General features: G+C 39.8%; 1 long non-coding RNA gene across 5 annotated transcripts in view; it reads left to right on the forward strand.

Moving 5' to 3' along the window:
* Positions 1–16683, forward strand: part of LOC118012211 — a 201978-nt gene that overhangs the window by 68149 nt on the left and 117146 nt on the right. The gene's annotated exons all lie outside the window — the stretch shown is intronic.

Below are 16683 nucleotides of genomic sequence, written 5' to 3' on the forward strand. Positions count from 1 at the left end.
AACAGGCCATGACTAGGTATGAGATGAGATACCTAAAGAAGCATTTTTTTCCCCTCAACTTTTATTATGAAAATGTTCAGGTATACTGAGAACTTGAAAGAATTACACAAGGAACACCCATATACCCAACACCGAGATTCTATGATTAACATTTTGGTATATTTATTTTATCACATATCTTTCTAATCATGCCTTTTATTTTCTGTATTCCTGATGTTTTGGCATCTGGGGTCTTGCTTTGCTGACCCTGGAGAGACTGCCACTCTCAGGGTTACCCAGTTCCTAGAGACAGTAAGTGACTTGCCTGCAAAAGTGCCTTTCGTTTGCTAAATACTCAATCCAGAGCCCACATCCCCACTGCCCCCCTCTAAGGGAGGCTTTCACAGTTAGGGCCACTATTTGTTGTAATCACCCCAGGGCCATGTATCGGATAATTTGAGAGAGCTCTATACCTCAGAGCCTGCTGAAATTACTCAAACTAGCCAGTCCTAAATCTGCTTAGCCTGCCTTGCCCTTCCTTCTTCCCATGGAAGCCACAATAAGAGCTCTTGCCCACATTTCCCCCTGGCTCTCTCTGCCTTCTAATCAGCCCAGGTACTTCTCTATGGTCCCTCTGTGGCATGGATGTCCCTCCCTCTTGGGAACTGTGAGGAACAAGCTATCTTTTTAATGACAGCCATTTCTTGACCTATTGACCTCACCATTCCTGGATAATAATAAAAGAAAACTAAATTTTAAGACACTATCCATTAATCTTATTTGTTGCATTTTTTTAAATCATCTTTATTGAAATATAATTTACCTTCAATAAAATTCACCAGTTTTAAGCATATAATTGAGTTTTGTAAAAAACAAACAAAAACCTGTTAAAAACTACCACCACAATAACAATACGGAACATTTAAGTTACCTAAAAAAATTTCTTCATATCCCTCTATAGCCAATCCCATTCTCCCCATCTGTCCCTGGAAACCGCTGATCAACTTTCCATCACTATAGTTTTGCCTTTTCTAGAATTTCATATACATTGTATGTGATCTTTTCTGTCTGGCTCTTTGCAATGAGCATAATTATACTTTTGAGATTAACTGATTTTGTTGCTTGTATCAACAGTTCATTTCTCTTTATTGCTGTGTAGTATACCATTGTATGGCTATGCCACAATTTATTTATACATTCACCAGTTAATGAGGATTTGGATTGTTTCTAGTTTGGGACTATTCTGAATAAGGCATATATGAGCATCGAAGTACAAATTTTTTTATGGAACATAATTTTTTTCTTTTATCTTGAGTAGATACCTAAGAGTAAGATTTCCAGCTCATGTATTAAGTGCATGTTTAATCTTACATGAAATTGCCAAACTGTTTTCCAAAGTAGTTGTACCATTTTGCATTTCCACAGCAATGTATGAGAGTTCCAAAGACTCTGCATCATTGACAAGACTTGGTATTGTCTTTTTTTTTTATTATGTTATGTTAATCACCATACATTACATCATTAGTTTTTGATGTAGTGTTCCATGATTCATTGTTTGCGTATAACACCCAGTGCTCCATGCAGAATGTGCCCTCTTTAATACCCATCACCAGGCTAACCCATCCCTCCACCCCCCTCCCCTCTAGAACCCTCAGTTTGTTTTTCAGAGTCCATAGTCTCTCATGGTTCGTATTGTCTTTTAACTTATGCATTCTGATGCATGTGTAGTAGTGCCCCATTGTGGTTTTAATTTGCATTTTCCTAATGACTAATGAAGTTGAGCATCTTTTTTATGTGCTTATTTTACATTTGAATATCTTCTTTTGTGAAATCTGGGGGTTTTTTGTCCTTTTTTTAAAATTTTTTATTTAAATTCAATTTAGTTAACATATACTGTTTCAGGGGTAGAATTCAGTTGTTTATCAGTTGCATATAACACCCAGTGCTCATTAGATCAAGTGCCCTCCTTAATGCCCATCACCCAATTATTCCACCCCCCTACCCCCTCCCCTCCAGCAACCCTCAGTTTATTTCCTAGAGTTAAGCATCTCTTACAGTTTGCCTCCCTTTCTGTTTTCATCTTATTTTATTTTTTCTTCCCTTCCCCTATGTTCATCTGTTTTGTTTCTTAAATTCCACGTGAGTGAAATCATATGGTATTTGTCTTTCTCTGACTGACTTATTTCACTTAGCATAAGACCCTCTAGTTCCATCCACATCTTTGCAAATGATAAGATTTCATTCTTTTTGTTGGCTGAGTAATATTCCATTATATATGTATACCACATCTTCTTTATCCATTCATCTATTGATGGACATCTGGACTCTTGTCCATTTCTTAATTGGGTTGTTTGCCTTTATTAAGCTCTGAGTTCTTTAAATATCCTGGATAGAAGTCCTTTATCAGATATGTATTTTGCAAATCTTTTTTTCCCAGTAAAGAAGCAGTTCTTAAGTAGGAAATACCTGAGTTCAGGGGAGACAAGGGGTCGCAAATCCAGGCAACTGAGTAACTTAGAGCAACATGTCAGCAATGAGAATGCTGAATTATGAACCCCATTCTGGACAAAAAACTCTGGCCCAGCCATGGCTCTTTTATATATGTCTGGTTAGGGAAGAACCACTTGCAGTGCATGAATAGCCCACTGTGCATAATGTGGGGTGACTCTGTCTGGCCCACCAGCAGGAAGTACAATACCCTTTTATGACATTTGTGGCAGGGCATTTGGGGAGCAAGGAGAAAGAGGGCTTAGTAAGAAATTAATAGGAACTTGAGCCAGGTGGGAATGGTGGCTTCAGTATTCATGGAGAAGGTTAGCTTTCCAAGAGCAAGTCCTAATAAGAGAGTAGCAAATTCACACTCATTCTGGGCAAACAAGGAAAGGCTAAGTCCAAGGATAATAGAATGGTAAGATGGGGGTACATATTCAGAAGTCTAGAGAAGAGAAGGTAGCAAATCCATGAGAGCTTGATATCATGGAGGAATGGGGCCTGAGGGGTCATGACTATGTGACTAGCACTCATATATTACTTGCAAGTTTGATTCTTCTTCCAGAAATGTTTTAATAGAAAATGTAGTGAGAGGGGTGCCTGGGTGGCTCAGTCGTTAAGCATCTGCCTTCAGCTCAGGTCATGATCCCAGAGTCCTGGGATCGAGCCCCGCATTGGGCTCCCTGCTCTGCGGGAAGCCTGCTTCTCCCTCTCCCACTCCCCTGCTTGTGTTCCCTCTCTCACTGTGTCTCTCTCTGTCCAAAAAAAAAAAAAAAGAAAATGCAGTGAGTTTTGTAGACAGAGCTTTAGTCAATATCTTACTCTGCAGTGTCTTAGTACTGACTTTGTACATCTGGAAGTCAGCCAGATCTTGTGTGTGGATCATTAAACTAGAATTATTTTGTTAGAACACCAGTACCTTAATGTGTGACCTTGACCTAAGGCTAGCCATCAACTTGTCAAGAGGAATGACCCCAAGAGAAAGGCCCTGCTGCCTCCACTTAAAGGACTGTTCTTACCAAAAACAAAAAACAAAACAAAAACCAATACAAAAAAGAATGCAATCCTCTCTGGTTTCTAGTTTAAAGTTCTAGTTTAAAGAGTATATTATGAGGATTCTAAAGATAATATCTGTGGAGGACTTTGAGCTCCTGCAATAAAAATGTATAAATATAACCAAAGGAATTCTGGTAGACAAACATTGCAAGATTGTGTATCAGTCTCTGTGTCTATATTCAGATTTTTTTTTAACTTGGCTTGTGTCCAGAAGTATGCCTGGTATAGATAGAAAATACTTAGTACTAGATATTTTGCTCAATCCCTTCCTTTAAAACAAGGTCATAGAGTAGATTTTCATCAGAGCTCAGGAACCTGATCTGTAAACCTCCCTCACAATGAGAAGTAAAGCTAAGTATAGATCAGTCCTGTGTGACAAATATTTTGATGAGAACTTTATATATAATTTGAATTATTTATATCATGTATCTTTCAATGAAATGATTGTCGATCAAATTTATTTCAAGTGTTATTCCCATGTTACTCAAGTTCTATAGGTTTTACGTAATTATAAAAGGCTTAACATTTTTATGAAACATTGTAAGATATGATTTTGGTTCTAACAGTTTATCCTTGACACTAGTATTTAATTCAGAGAATGAGATCAAGACACTAAAATGAGGATGCTCGTGGGGCACCTGGGTGGCTCAGTCAGTTAAACATTGACTCTTGATTTCAACTCAAGTCGTGATCTCAGGGTTGTGGGAATGAGCTGCATCAGGCTCCATGCTATACATGGAGGCTGCTTAAGATTCTCTCTCTCCTTCCACCTCTCCTCCTGCCCCTCCCCATCCATCTCTAAAAATAAAATAGAAATAAAATAAAATGAGGATGCTCATGAACTTTGAAGGATAAAAGATCATTTGGATTTAATGTCTATGTGTGTATTTTTCTATATGTTTTATGAGATGGTTATATAAAAGGGACTTCTAAAATAGAAAAGGATGACAAAAATGGGCTGAACATTTCAAACAAAGTTCAATGTGAAATCAGAAGTATATTCAGTAGAGGTGACAGGGAACAAAGTTGTGGAGGAGAAAGAAGAAAAAGAAAATCAGCAAGCAGTAAAAATAATGATTGGGGTCAGGCAGTAACAGTAAAATCAAGAAACTTGAATATGATGGAAAAAACCATGGGTAGCTATAAAAGAGGCATTTGAAATAGGAAATGATGTGAGAGGAGAAGATAATTTTAGTACAGTTAAAGGAAATAGCAGCTATGGGTGCTAAGAGAGAGGATTAATTTTAAATGTGTCCCAGAAGTAAGAGAAATATTTTTTAAGGGGTGGGGAAAGAATGATGAGAAAAGCCTAGTTGAGTGTTATATGGCTATTTCAAGCAAGATTCTACAAGAGTATTGTGTCCATTTTTGCACACCATACTTTCACTGGAGCATTGATGTACCAGAGGTCATTCAAGACACCAGGGTGGTGAGAATGGGCAGCTCTCCTCAGATATCTGTAGGTCTGCCATAAGGAAGAAAGATCACATTCGGCTCTATATTGTTCAAAAGAAAGAAATAGACCCAAGGAAAGTTAAAGGGATGCAGATTTTGCTTAATATAATGTTCTAACAATTAGACATGCCCCTGTAATACGATGGGCTATTGTACAGTAATGCTTCCCACCTTTGCAAGTATTCAAGCAAAAAATATTCAATAACCTGACTAGCTAATCAAATGGTTTCTTTTACCTTATAAGGTCCTTTCTGCCTGGAGGAACATGTGATTTGCAGACAGTGAACGCAGGGCCTCACAGCTCTGATGCTGCACTTTGATCTTTTACTAGGGGTGCTGCTTTCCCAACACCCCCACCTGCCAGGAGGAAGGGAAGGCAGACATACTTGCTATGACCATCCTTTTGGCACAATCTATTTATTGGCTGGTATGTTCAGTGTCAGTTACTGCTTTTTACTTCGCCTTATTATTAATTCTGGGCCCCCAAGGAAACGTTTTTGAAGGCCTTTTCCCTCTTTGTTAATTATAATATGAAATCAGTCAGGGTCCAAGCAGAAAACAGATAAGCATTCAAACTGAGTAATTTGAGGAGAGTTTAATAAAGGAACTGTTTATAAAGGTGTGGACAGTGTTTACAGAAACCAACAAGGGATGGCACCGTCCCCCAGGACTTGTGATGGGGGAGACATTACCTACCCCCAGCCTGAAGATGGAAGATATGGAGCTGTTTCCAGACCCTGGAGAGAGTGGTTGTGTGAGAGGACTGCTTGAAAGGAGAGTTTGTAGCCAACACGCAGCAAGAGAGCCAGGGAAATAAATAACCTAACCTCACTTTTCTTCTGCTGGTGCCTCTCGGTGCCAAACCTGACCATGAGCTGGGCATGAAGGGAGCCAGCTGACATCTATGTGGGTCAGCCTCGGGGGCACAGAGCAGGACAGAACTGAGGAGAGAAGGAGTCTGGAGAGGTTAATGGAAGAAACCACAAGAAGCAAATTCCTCCCTAAGGTACAGCTGGTGCTTAAGCAGTATTTGTATTGTTGGGAATGTGGCAGTGTATCTTGGAAGAGCTTAGAGCCTCAACCCTCTGCTAGCCTCCCTGAGGTCATGCCTGCTCAGGGTTACGGCTCTCTGCAGGGTTTTTCCTAATGGCCATGTTTAGTCCCTCCACCATCAAAGAAAGCACACAGAGTAACTTTATTAAAAAGAGGACAGGGGCACCTGGGTGGCTCAGTTGTTAAGCATCTGCCTTCGGCTCAGGTCATGATCCCAGGGTCCTGGGATCTCGCCCTGCATCGGGCTCCCTGCTCCGCAGGAAGCCTGCTTCTCCCTCTCCCACTCCCCCCTGCTTGTGTTCCCTCTCTCGCTTTGTCTCTCTCTAAATAAATAAATAAAATTAAAAAAAAAAAAAAGAGGACACATAGAAGTCCTTTGTTTTAGTTAGGTATTAGAGTTACCCTACCTTGGAGCAGAGGAGAAACATCTAGACTGAAAGGCAGTTTCACTGGGAAGTAATTGAAGCTTAAGCTTTGGTGCCCCTTCCTTGCTGGGATCTCTGTGAATGTTGGGAGTTTCTGGGGGTTGTAGAGTTTTCTAAGTGGGGAGGGAAGTCAGATTGTACTTCTATGTAAGCATTTCTAGTACATTGCCTAGGGAAGTGTCACGAGAGAGATCTGGCCTTACAAAGTGCCAAGGTAGTTTGTCATGAATCCTCTTCTTCTCCTTAATAAATATGCATTTTTGATACCTAACATTGTATTTTATATTTTATATTCTTTTTCTTAAGAAGGATCAACCAAGTAATACAAGCTTTAGCCCTCACAAAACCTGGATCCACCCTACCTACATGGAATTTTCATTGTACTCAAACTATGTCAGCAGTCAGTTTACAATGTAGGCATGTGATCGGCTTTGGTGCGGTGAGTCAAAGGGATTTTGTATGTTAACGGTGGAAAGTTTACACATGAGAGAGAATGAGCACACGTGCAGGTTGTATCTGTGGATAAAAGAATGGCTCCTGTGTACCGGCAAACAGGCATCACGGGATCAAAGTTCACCCTTTGCCCCCCTTTGGTTGCTGCTTCATCTCTCTGCTTCATATTAGTGTTCCTTGAATACACACTTTATACGAGATGTATCCACCTCCTGACTACATCTAGGGCTCTGACTCTCAACTTTGTTCCCCTTCCTCCTGCACCCCTCACATCCCTAGAAGCTGACCCTCAGCTAGGATATTGCAACTTCACGGAAAAGTCAAAAGACAATTTCCGATGTTGTCATTGCAATTTCTGACTTGATGCCTCACCGATGCACCAATTTTCCCTTCAGCTCTGACTAGCATGACTTCTTCAAAAGCTTGGCCACTGAACTCTGGCTTCTATGGGATCGTTAGCTTTGAGGATTGTATTGTACCACTTTCTGTGTCTACTGAAGCTCCTTAGTCTTTTTTCTCCTGGGTATAATCTAGGCTAGAAATCACTGCTCTCCTATTAGATTAGGCTCTGCCCACACTGAGGTTACGCAGATTTATCTGCCATCTTTTCTCCTCAGTTTTCATGTTGCCAACCTCTTTTGCTGTTTCTTTCTGTTTTCTCCTCTCTCTGATCCATTTCTCTGTTCAGTCCATACAATAGGATCTTCTTTTATCCAGGGTACTGTTACGTCTCTCGGTCAGGTTCTCCCCTCCAAATCTAACCTTCTTTAATCACTGCTCAGAGTGACTGTAAACATGGGCATCTCAAACCACTCATCAGACATCACTCCACTCCTTAAGGCTCTGTAGTGGCCTTCCATAACCCCACAAAGCGCATCCAAACTGTTTTCCAAGAGTCACATCACTTCCTTATTTAAGATTCACTTGCTCAAATCTCAATTTGTCTAATTCTGTCCCTACTTTTTCTAAAACTGCATGATGCATCTATAGCCACTCCTTTGTGCCCCTTACTATGTGCCAGATTCCATGCTATGTACTTAATTTGACCTGAGTAAATGGCCCAAAGTTACAGACGTGGTGTAAGGGTCTCAGTAGTGTTTGAACTAGGTATCTCTGTTCTCAGATTCCATACTGTCAACCATTGTCCCAGTGTTTCTCAGAATTTGGGCCATTGACCATCTCTATCAGAGTCACCTAGGGTGCCATTTAAAGTACACATTCCTGGGTCTCACCACATATCTATGTAAATGATGAAAAGGAATCAGTTATATGAAGATCTAATGAAAGACTCTTCTAGACAATGAGAACAGAAAATGCTGAGTTGGCAATAAGCAAGGATCAGAATAAAGGCCTGGGAGGTGGAGCACAGTGAGACCAGCGAGGTAGAAGGGGTCAGATCATAAGGATCTGGAAGCTTCGGATATGGTTAGACAGGAAGCTCTAGGACAGCTGTAAGCAGATGAATAAGCTCTGCCTTACCTTTTAATAGATGGCAGCTGCCCACTTAAGAGTTGTAGAGCAGTAGAATTGTTTTAGGGGAGCAGCTGCCCAGCCAGGGCATCTCCTTGCATCAAGAGAAGCCATGGATGAATTCTTGCAATTGGAATGTGACCAGGAGTGACTTATGTGTCTCTCTTGGGCAAAAGTATCAGAGGAACAGATGTGTCTGCCTCACTTCTTTCCACTTCTATCAGCTAGATGGATGTTAACTTCATGTATTGAAGATAACTAGTTTTGACCTGTGCTAGCCTGGCCCTGACAAAGAATCCCCTACATGGGACTATGGGGCAAGTGAGAAGTAAAATCCACATTACTCAAATATGGGGGTTTCTTTATTATAGTAGCTACTGTTACCTTAAATGATGCAAGTCGTATGACTTACGCTTTGCTGAGATCATGTTGACTACTGTGTGGACAATAGTCTGGAGGTGCTGGGCGTGGCAGCAAGGGTGGGAGTGGGGAGACCAGTTAGGTGGTTCTAATGGGAATGATATTGGCTTAGATTAGGTTGGTGGCACTGGAGTCGTATGAAGTAGACATACTAGATATACTTGGGAAAAAAATTTTTTTATGAAACTCACAAGATGTATGAATGCACTGGATGTTGAGTAAGACAGGAGAGAGAAACCAAGGACTACAAGATGTTTGGTTTGAACTCACTGAAAAAACAGTGATGCTATTTTCTGAGATGGAGACCAGAACTCTCAAAATCCTCCCTTAATTGCAGTTCTCCCAGTTAGCTCCATTTGTCCTCAATGATCTCTTAGCTGTGGCCCTTAGACCACATTATTCACTACCTGTGGCCTCATCCATATGCTACAGATCCTACATGTACTTCACATGTTAATGCTCAGAAAAAAAACTTGGCCTACACTCTCTCAGCCTGAACGTCTGATAAAATGAAACTCGTACACATGAAAAATAACAATTTTAACCTCAAATGGGTTTAAGTTGCTTTTCTCATTCTTACCAAGTTGGAGGACAGATAGAGAAGGATTTTATATTTTATGCAAGTAATTAGGAAGTAAAGGTGATGACATTAATCACAAGTTTTTGTAGTTCTGGGCTGACCTTGATTTGGAGTATGGTTACAACACACTTTATAACCATATAATTCTGGTGAGATTATGTCTATTGCTTCCTTTTCTCTCTGTGTCCTCTGAACGTGGGTCAACTCAGAGTCACAGTGGCTCCAGGGCAGTGCTCTATAAGTGCTATTGGGGCTGGAGATGAACCTGCTCTGTCAGGCTAGAGTGGTCAGCCATTGATGATTCTCCCCTTGGGTCTCAGGAGAGGTGGTTATTTCCTTTTGAACATGGTCATAGGAGGAGCCCTAGTGTCTATTTGGGGCAAGTAAAAGAGAACCCCCAGAAAGGTTAGGTAGCTGGAACTGGACTCAAGAGATACGCTTTGCCTATGAATATGCATTATGGTTTAGGGCAAGTACTTTTTCCTTCACTTCAATCTGAACTGTCACTATTAGCACTTGAGTTTTCTGTGACTCTCACTGCTACCCATAAGCATGCATCAGTGGAACTAAGCCAAGTCCCCAACTGTGAGATGTCTCTTCAGTTTTTTGTCTCTTCAGTCTTAGGGGAGGAGAAGGGGACTGAGGGTGAAAGGAGAAGGTACAGAAAGGAGAAGTTCATTACATATCCCTTGAAAAGCTATTCCTGCTGATCCATCAGTTCCTACTCTCCCACCCATGCCTTCACACATACTCCATAATTCTCCATCTGTTTCCAGCCCATTCACTGAGAATTGAATATGAGTGGCTTCTGCAACCAACTGAGTGAGAGAAATGAGCAGTAGTGATGACTCTACACATCCATCCATCCATCCATCCATCCATCCATCCATCCATCCATCCATTCATTCATTGAAAGATGGGTAAGATTTCATCATGTAGAGAAGGGCGAGGGGCTGAAGAGAGGAAACAGGAAACAGCATGTGAAAAGACATTATATTCTATTTACAACTAGGAATTGTGCCCTGAGGATATTCTTGGCTGAATAAATCAGTATGTGTCATCATACCATAATATAATGATTTACCAACAGCAGTAATGGCCTATATTTTAACCATGGAATCTCTCATTAGTGTCGATAGTGATGTGAGCTGGACACTTGAGCATATTCTATCATAAAGTTATTTGTAACATAAGGCAGGGTCTACACTCTGCTTTATCTGCTTTAGTTTCATTTTCAACCTATAATTTAACATGCATCATTTACTATGTATAATGTGGTTGATTTGCTACAAATTAAAAGTTGAAAGAAATGATGGTAAATAATCTACACAAAACTCAAATAAAACCATTTGAATCTCCCACTAGATGGCATAGGAAGAACCTAGAATAATATAATACCTAATTCTCATTGCTAGACTCAACAAAAAGGAGTTTCTATTCTATGGTTTCCTGATTCTGACTATTTTCTATTAAAAGCAAATACTCTATAAGTAATATCTTTGTAATTGTTTCTTCTTTAACAATGATCTATCTTAAAGCAGTCATAAATGCATGTGGTTTAAAATTCATAGTAAATAGGAGAATACGGTGAGAGTTTATTAAACTCATTTTAAACAGATTAAAATCATTCTTTTTTCATCAAGCTATTTTTCTGTTCCTTTTTCATTTTTCCAGGCTTTTTCCATTTGGGTTCTTAGAGAGCTCAATTCAGGGTTTCTCTTAGTGATATCAGTCTCAGAGATTCCTGACTTGGGGAAGAAAATAAAAGTTAATAATTCTATATTATTGTGACCCTGGCAGACAAGGCACTGTCATCTACCAGTTACAGATTTTACAGAGCAATCAAAAGTGAAGGAATCCATATTTACTGATTAGAAGTGAGAGGGAACTATCATGTGACCTGCGTAAGTAAAGCCACATTACTTTAAGAACATTAACAAGTATTACCCAGGGTTAAAAGAAATCCTACTTATTTGTCTAACACTTGACCTTTAATAATAGAACCTGTCTAATCCCCATATAATTATTCAAAACACTGAGTCCCAATTAATTTCCTCTTCATGTGAACTTCATACAAGCCCTAGTCTAAGTCTATTTTAAAAATGTTGAAGGAAGGGGCGCCTGGGTGGCTCAGTCGTTAAGCATCTGCCTTCGGCTCAGGTCATGATCCCAGGGTCCTGGGATCAAGCCCCGCATTGGGCTCCCTGCTCAGCGGGGAGCCTGCTTCTCCTTCTCCCTCTGTCTACCACTCTGCCTACTTGTGCTCTCTCTCTGTCAAATAAATAAATAAAATCTTTAAAAAAAAAAATGTTGAAGGAATGTGATTTTTTTTTTTAAAGATTTTATTTATTTATTTGAGAGAGAGAGAATGAGAGAGAGAGAACACATGAGAGGGGGGAGGGTCAGAGGGAGAAGCAGACTCCCCGCTGAGCAGGGAGCCCGACGCGGGACTCGATCCAGGGACTCCAGGATCATGACCTGAGCCGAAGGCAGTCGCCCAACCAACTGAGCCACCCAGGCGCCCAGGAATGTGATTTTTGATAAGTGCCATAAGTGAATGATGGGGAGCTAGAGCCATCTTATGTAGCTCGTCTTTTCTGGGCACACCAGGACTCAAACTTCCCAAATCCCTGAGTTATCTGGAGTAAAGCTACATTGGAAAGGCACTCAAAGCTTGGAAAGACTGCTTGATCTTGAATACTGAGCCAAGTAAATATATCTTCCAAATAAACCCCAATCTTTGATGTAACTGGTACTATGGCACCACAGGGATTCATTCAACACGTATTTCCTGAATGCCTTCTTTGTGCCACACTCTGTGCTGGACCTTCAGCTGGCTTAAACAATCTGACTCTAGTATTGGGGCAGCAGGTAAGGAGGCAGGAATAGTATCACTTCCAATAATTGTCTTTTACTGCAACAAGGGCCTCATAAATCATGGTAGTTTGCAACACTAGAATCAAAAGGACACTTAACTTGAACCACAGTGCCCCCTGGTAATCATAACTGATATTCTACCTAGCTAATGAAAGTTCTTATTGAATGTAGAAGTACTGCTTGATTCTATTCCAATAATTACAACAAGCAGGAACAGAAAACCAATTCTTGCTGGTTCCTAGGACAATGCTCCCAATGTAGGATTTCTTTCTATATTGTATAACCTCTGGATACCTTTCATCAGAATCTCCTGGATCACTTGTTTTAATAAACATTCCGGAGCCCTATTGTAGGTCACCAAATCATATCTCCAGATTTCTTGACCAGGAGGCTACAGCAGAAAATATGCATGAACCAATTCCCAAGCACACATGAGATCACCATGGACACTCTATGAATCAAAAGGGAGATGTGGGGGCTCAAAAGGTGGTGAGTTCCTAAGCACAGCTAGGATCTGGAGGCATCACATTTTGGGCCTTGACATCAATGTGATGTCATTTCCTACTGCTTATCTTAGGTAAGGAGCAGCTTACAAATGTCCTCCCCTAGGGAAAACATCAAAGAATTAATTGACTGAAGGCACTGAGTATGGATTCTACTTAACTAACATTTCCGGGGCGCCTGGGTGGCTCAGTCGTTAAGCATCTGCCTTCGGCTCAGGTCATGATCCCAGGGTCCTGGGATCAAGCCCCACATTGGGCTCCCTGTTCCGCAGGAAGCCTGCTTCTCCCTCTCCCACTCCCCCTGCTGTGTTCCCTCTCTTGCTGTGCCTCTCTCTGTCAAATAAATAAATAAAATCTTAAAAAAAAATAACTTATTTACAGGAAATTATTTATCTGAAATGCTTCACTTCATTATTAAGTTTTTTTTTAAAGATTTATTTATTTGAGAGAGTGAGAATGAGAGAGAGAGAATGAGAGAGAGAGAGAGTACATGAGAGGGGGGAGGGTTAGAGGGAGAAGCAGTCTCCTCGCCAAGCAGGGAGCCCGATGCGGGACTCCATCCAGGGACTCCAGGATCATGACCTGAGCCAAAGGCAGTCGCTTAACCAACTGAGCCACCCAGGCACCCCAAGTTTTAATACCAGTAAAAATAATGTGACTTTACCAGGGCCTAGTCTTCCCTAATTCATTAATGCATGGAACTGTCAGAAATCAAAATGCAGAGGAGTACTAACGTGGAGTCCCCACATGTTCTGGTAAATGTTGTTGCTTTGAAGCAGAATTAAATTTGGGGATCTTACACAGAAAAATTAGTGATTTTTAAAAAATCTTTTCTGTTTGGTGATATATATGTGCACATGTATACATGGATCTGTATCAAGGTCATAGGTTCCAAAACAAGTCCAGCATTGTACTGGGAATTTAAATGTTTTATTCCACTGATTTGTACAACTGTTCTGCTGTGGTAGTTATTATGTTAACCCTGTTATACAGAGTAGGAACCTAAAGCTTGAGTAACTTGCTCAAGGTGACATAACATAGCAAAGAAGCTCACAAAGCAAAGGAAGATCTTGAACCCTCCAAAGTTCATGACATTTCCATTATATCAGGCTTATAAAGAAACATAAAAGGAAATTATTACATAAAAAAAGATATTAAATGCTAAAACTTTCATGACAATTTTTTCCTTTGCAATATCAAAAACATCCAGTAGGCTGTACTCCTGAATCAGTTTTCTAATTGAAACCCACCCAAAGCCATTAAACAGTGACTTTCTTAAGAGTTTCGGGTGGTTTTTTGATGTATTGCTTTATTTTGTTTTATTTTTTTACACTTTTAGAAAATTCTAGTTTTTTTTAATTTTTTTTTTATTTTCCAAGTTTTCTTATTATGTTCAGTTAGCCAATATATAGTACATCATTTGTTTTTGATGTAATGTTCAACAATTCATTAGTTGCATATAACACCCAGTGCTCATCAGAACATGTGCCCTCCTTAATGTATTATTTTAAATGAAATCTACAACAATAATTTTAAAATTTCTATATGCACACCTGAACATCAAAAGAAAATATTATTTTGCAGGCACTGGTTTTTGGTCCTTAACTGATTTTTTATATTAAAATAGTACCCTATTAAAATTGTTTGTGAAACGTACTAATGCTTCCCAGCTAGGGACAGAGCTTTATCTTATTCCAACATTGTGAAAGTCATGCTATGTTATCACAGGCTGCCACACAGCTTAGCCTGATTTACAGAAGTGTGATTAGTTTATCAATATGTCTCCAGGTGTGCCAAGGCACAGTTATTTTAGAATCATCAAGGACAGTGGTTCACAAAATATGGTCCCCAGCCTGCAGCATGAACATCACCTGGGGTCTTGTTAGGTAAATTCTCAGGCGCCACTCCAGACCTACTAAACCAAAACCTCTGGGAATAGGGTCCAGAAATCTGTGTTTTAACAAGCCCTAAATCTATCACAAGTATAGATTTCTGGGACGTCTGGGTGGCTCAGTCGGTTGAGTGAACATCCAACACTTGGTTTCGACTCAGGTCATGAACTCAGGGTCATGAGATCAAGCACAGCCTTGGGCTCCCTGCTCTGTGGGAAGTCTGCTTGAGATTCTCCCTCTCCCTTTGCCCCTCCCCCTGCTTGTGCACACGCTCTCTAAAATAAATAAATAAATCTTAAAAAAGAGAGTGTAGATTTCTGATCCTTACTCAGATTGAATCGGAATCCTTGGGGCCTAGGAATTTATACTTTTTACAAATATCCCAGTGATTCTTGGACACATAGAAGTTTGAGGACCACACTGGTCCATGTGGTATGATTTGAGGGGACTAGGAAGGATCTTTCTCTTAATATTTTTCTCTACTTCTTGCTCAAAAGGCAACTAATTTTATAGAATTAAGTTTATCTTTGTGTATGGTGTAAGAGAATGGTCTAGTTTCATTCTTCTGTATGTAGCTGTCCAATTTTCCTAGCACCATTTATTGAACATATATACAATGGAATATTACTCAGCCATCAGAAAGGATGAATACCCACCATTTGCACTGCCATGGATGGAACTGGAGGGGATTATGCTAAGTGAAATAAGTCAAGCAGAGAAAGACAATTATCATATGGTTTCACTCATATGTGGAACATAAGGAATAGCATGGAGGACCATAGGGAAAGGGAGGGAAAGCTGAAGGGGGGGAAATCAGAGAAGGAGACAAACCATGAGAGACTATGGACTCCAGGAAACAAACTGAGGGTTTCAGAGGGGAGGGGGATGGAGGGATCGGCTAGCTGGGTGATGGGTATTAAGGAGGCCACGTGTTGTGATGAGCACTGGGTGTTATACGCAACTAATGAATCATTGAACACTACATCAAAAACTAACGATATACTATATGGTGTCTAACTGAACATAATAAAAAAATTTATAGAATTAAGCAAGTATGTCTCCATTAGTTTCTAAGTTCATTAAGCCATAAATATTCTAGAGTAAATATTTTTTTATTAACTAGATACTTCACCTTTGTAGGAGACCTAGAAAAGGGAACAGTTAAACAGAAGGGATGTTACAAAGAGAGACTACAAAAGCCTAATTTGAATGCTTTGCCTCTAAGATGTGATTTATAGATACATACCTCACATTATTCATTCGGGAGATGTCATAGTTCCAGTATAACATCTTCAGTGTAACATTCTTTAGCCAAACCCTGCCTCCTGCAAAGAGAACCTTGTAAAAGTCTACTTGACAATAACCAAGCAAGACTTATACTCTGAGTATAGGTAATAATGTATTGTTATGTTTACTCAGTTGTGTGTATTTTTTTAGTGTAGCTAGAACCTATATACTCAAAGGCATAAAAACAAAACATGAGACACATAGGAAAATTAATATCATTACTTTATAATATCACTGAAACTTTTTTCAAATAATATATATCTATCTTATTAAACAGATTAGGTTCCATATGACTTCCTGTTGCTTCAAAATAGATACAGATTCAACATGGATGATCCTGGAAAGCATTGTAAGTGAGAGAAGTCAGACACAAAAAGACACATATTGTATGGTTCCATTTATATGAAATATCCAGAATAGGTAAATCCATAGAGATAGAAAGCAGATTACTGGTTGTCAAGGGCCGGGGGAGGGGGTAATGTAGAGTGACTATTTAATGAGTAGGGGCTTTTCTTTTAGAATGATGAAAATGTTGGGCGGGGGATGGACTAAATGGGTGATGAGTATTAAGGAGGGCACTTGTTGTGATGAGCACTGGGTGGTATATGTAAATGATGAATCACTAAATTCTACTCCCAAAACCAATATTACACTACATCTTAACTCGAATTTAAATAAAAATTTGAAAACAAAACAAAACCAAAAATTTCAATATGAAAATGCAAAAAAAAAAAAAAAAAAAC

Source organism: Mirounga leonina, unplaced genomic scaffold, assembly GCF_011800145.1.
Source record: "Mirounga leonina isolate KUSES-001 unplaced genomic scaffold, KU_Mleo_1.0 Mir_151, whole genome shotgun sequence".
NCBI classification, from domain to species: Eukaryota; Metazoa; Chordata; class Mammalia; order Carnivora; family Phocidae; genus Mirounga; species Mirounga leonina.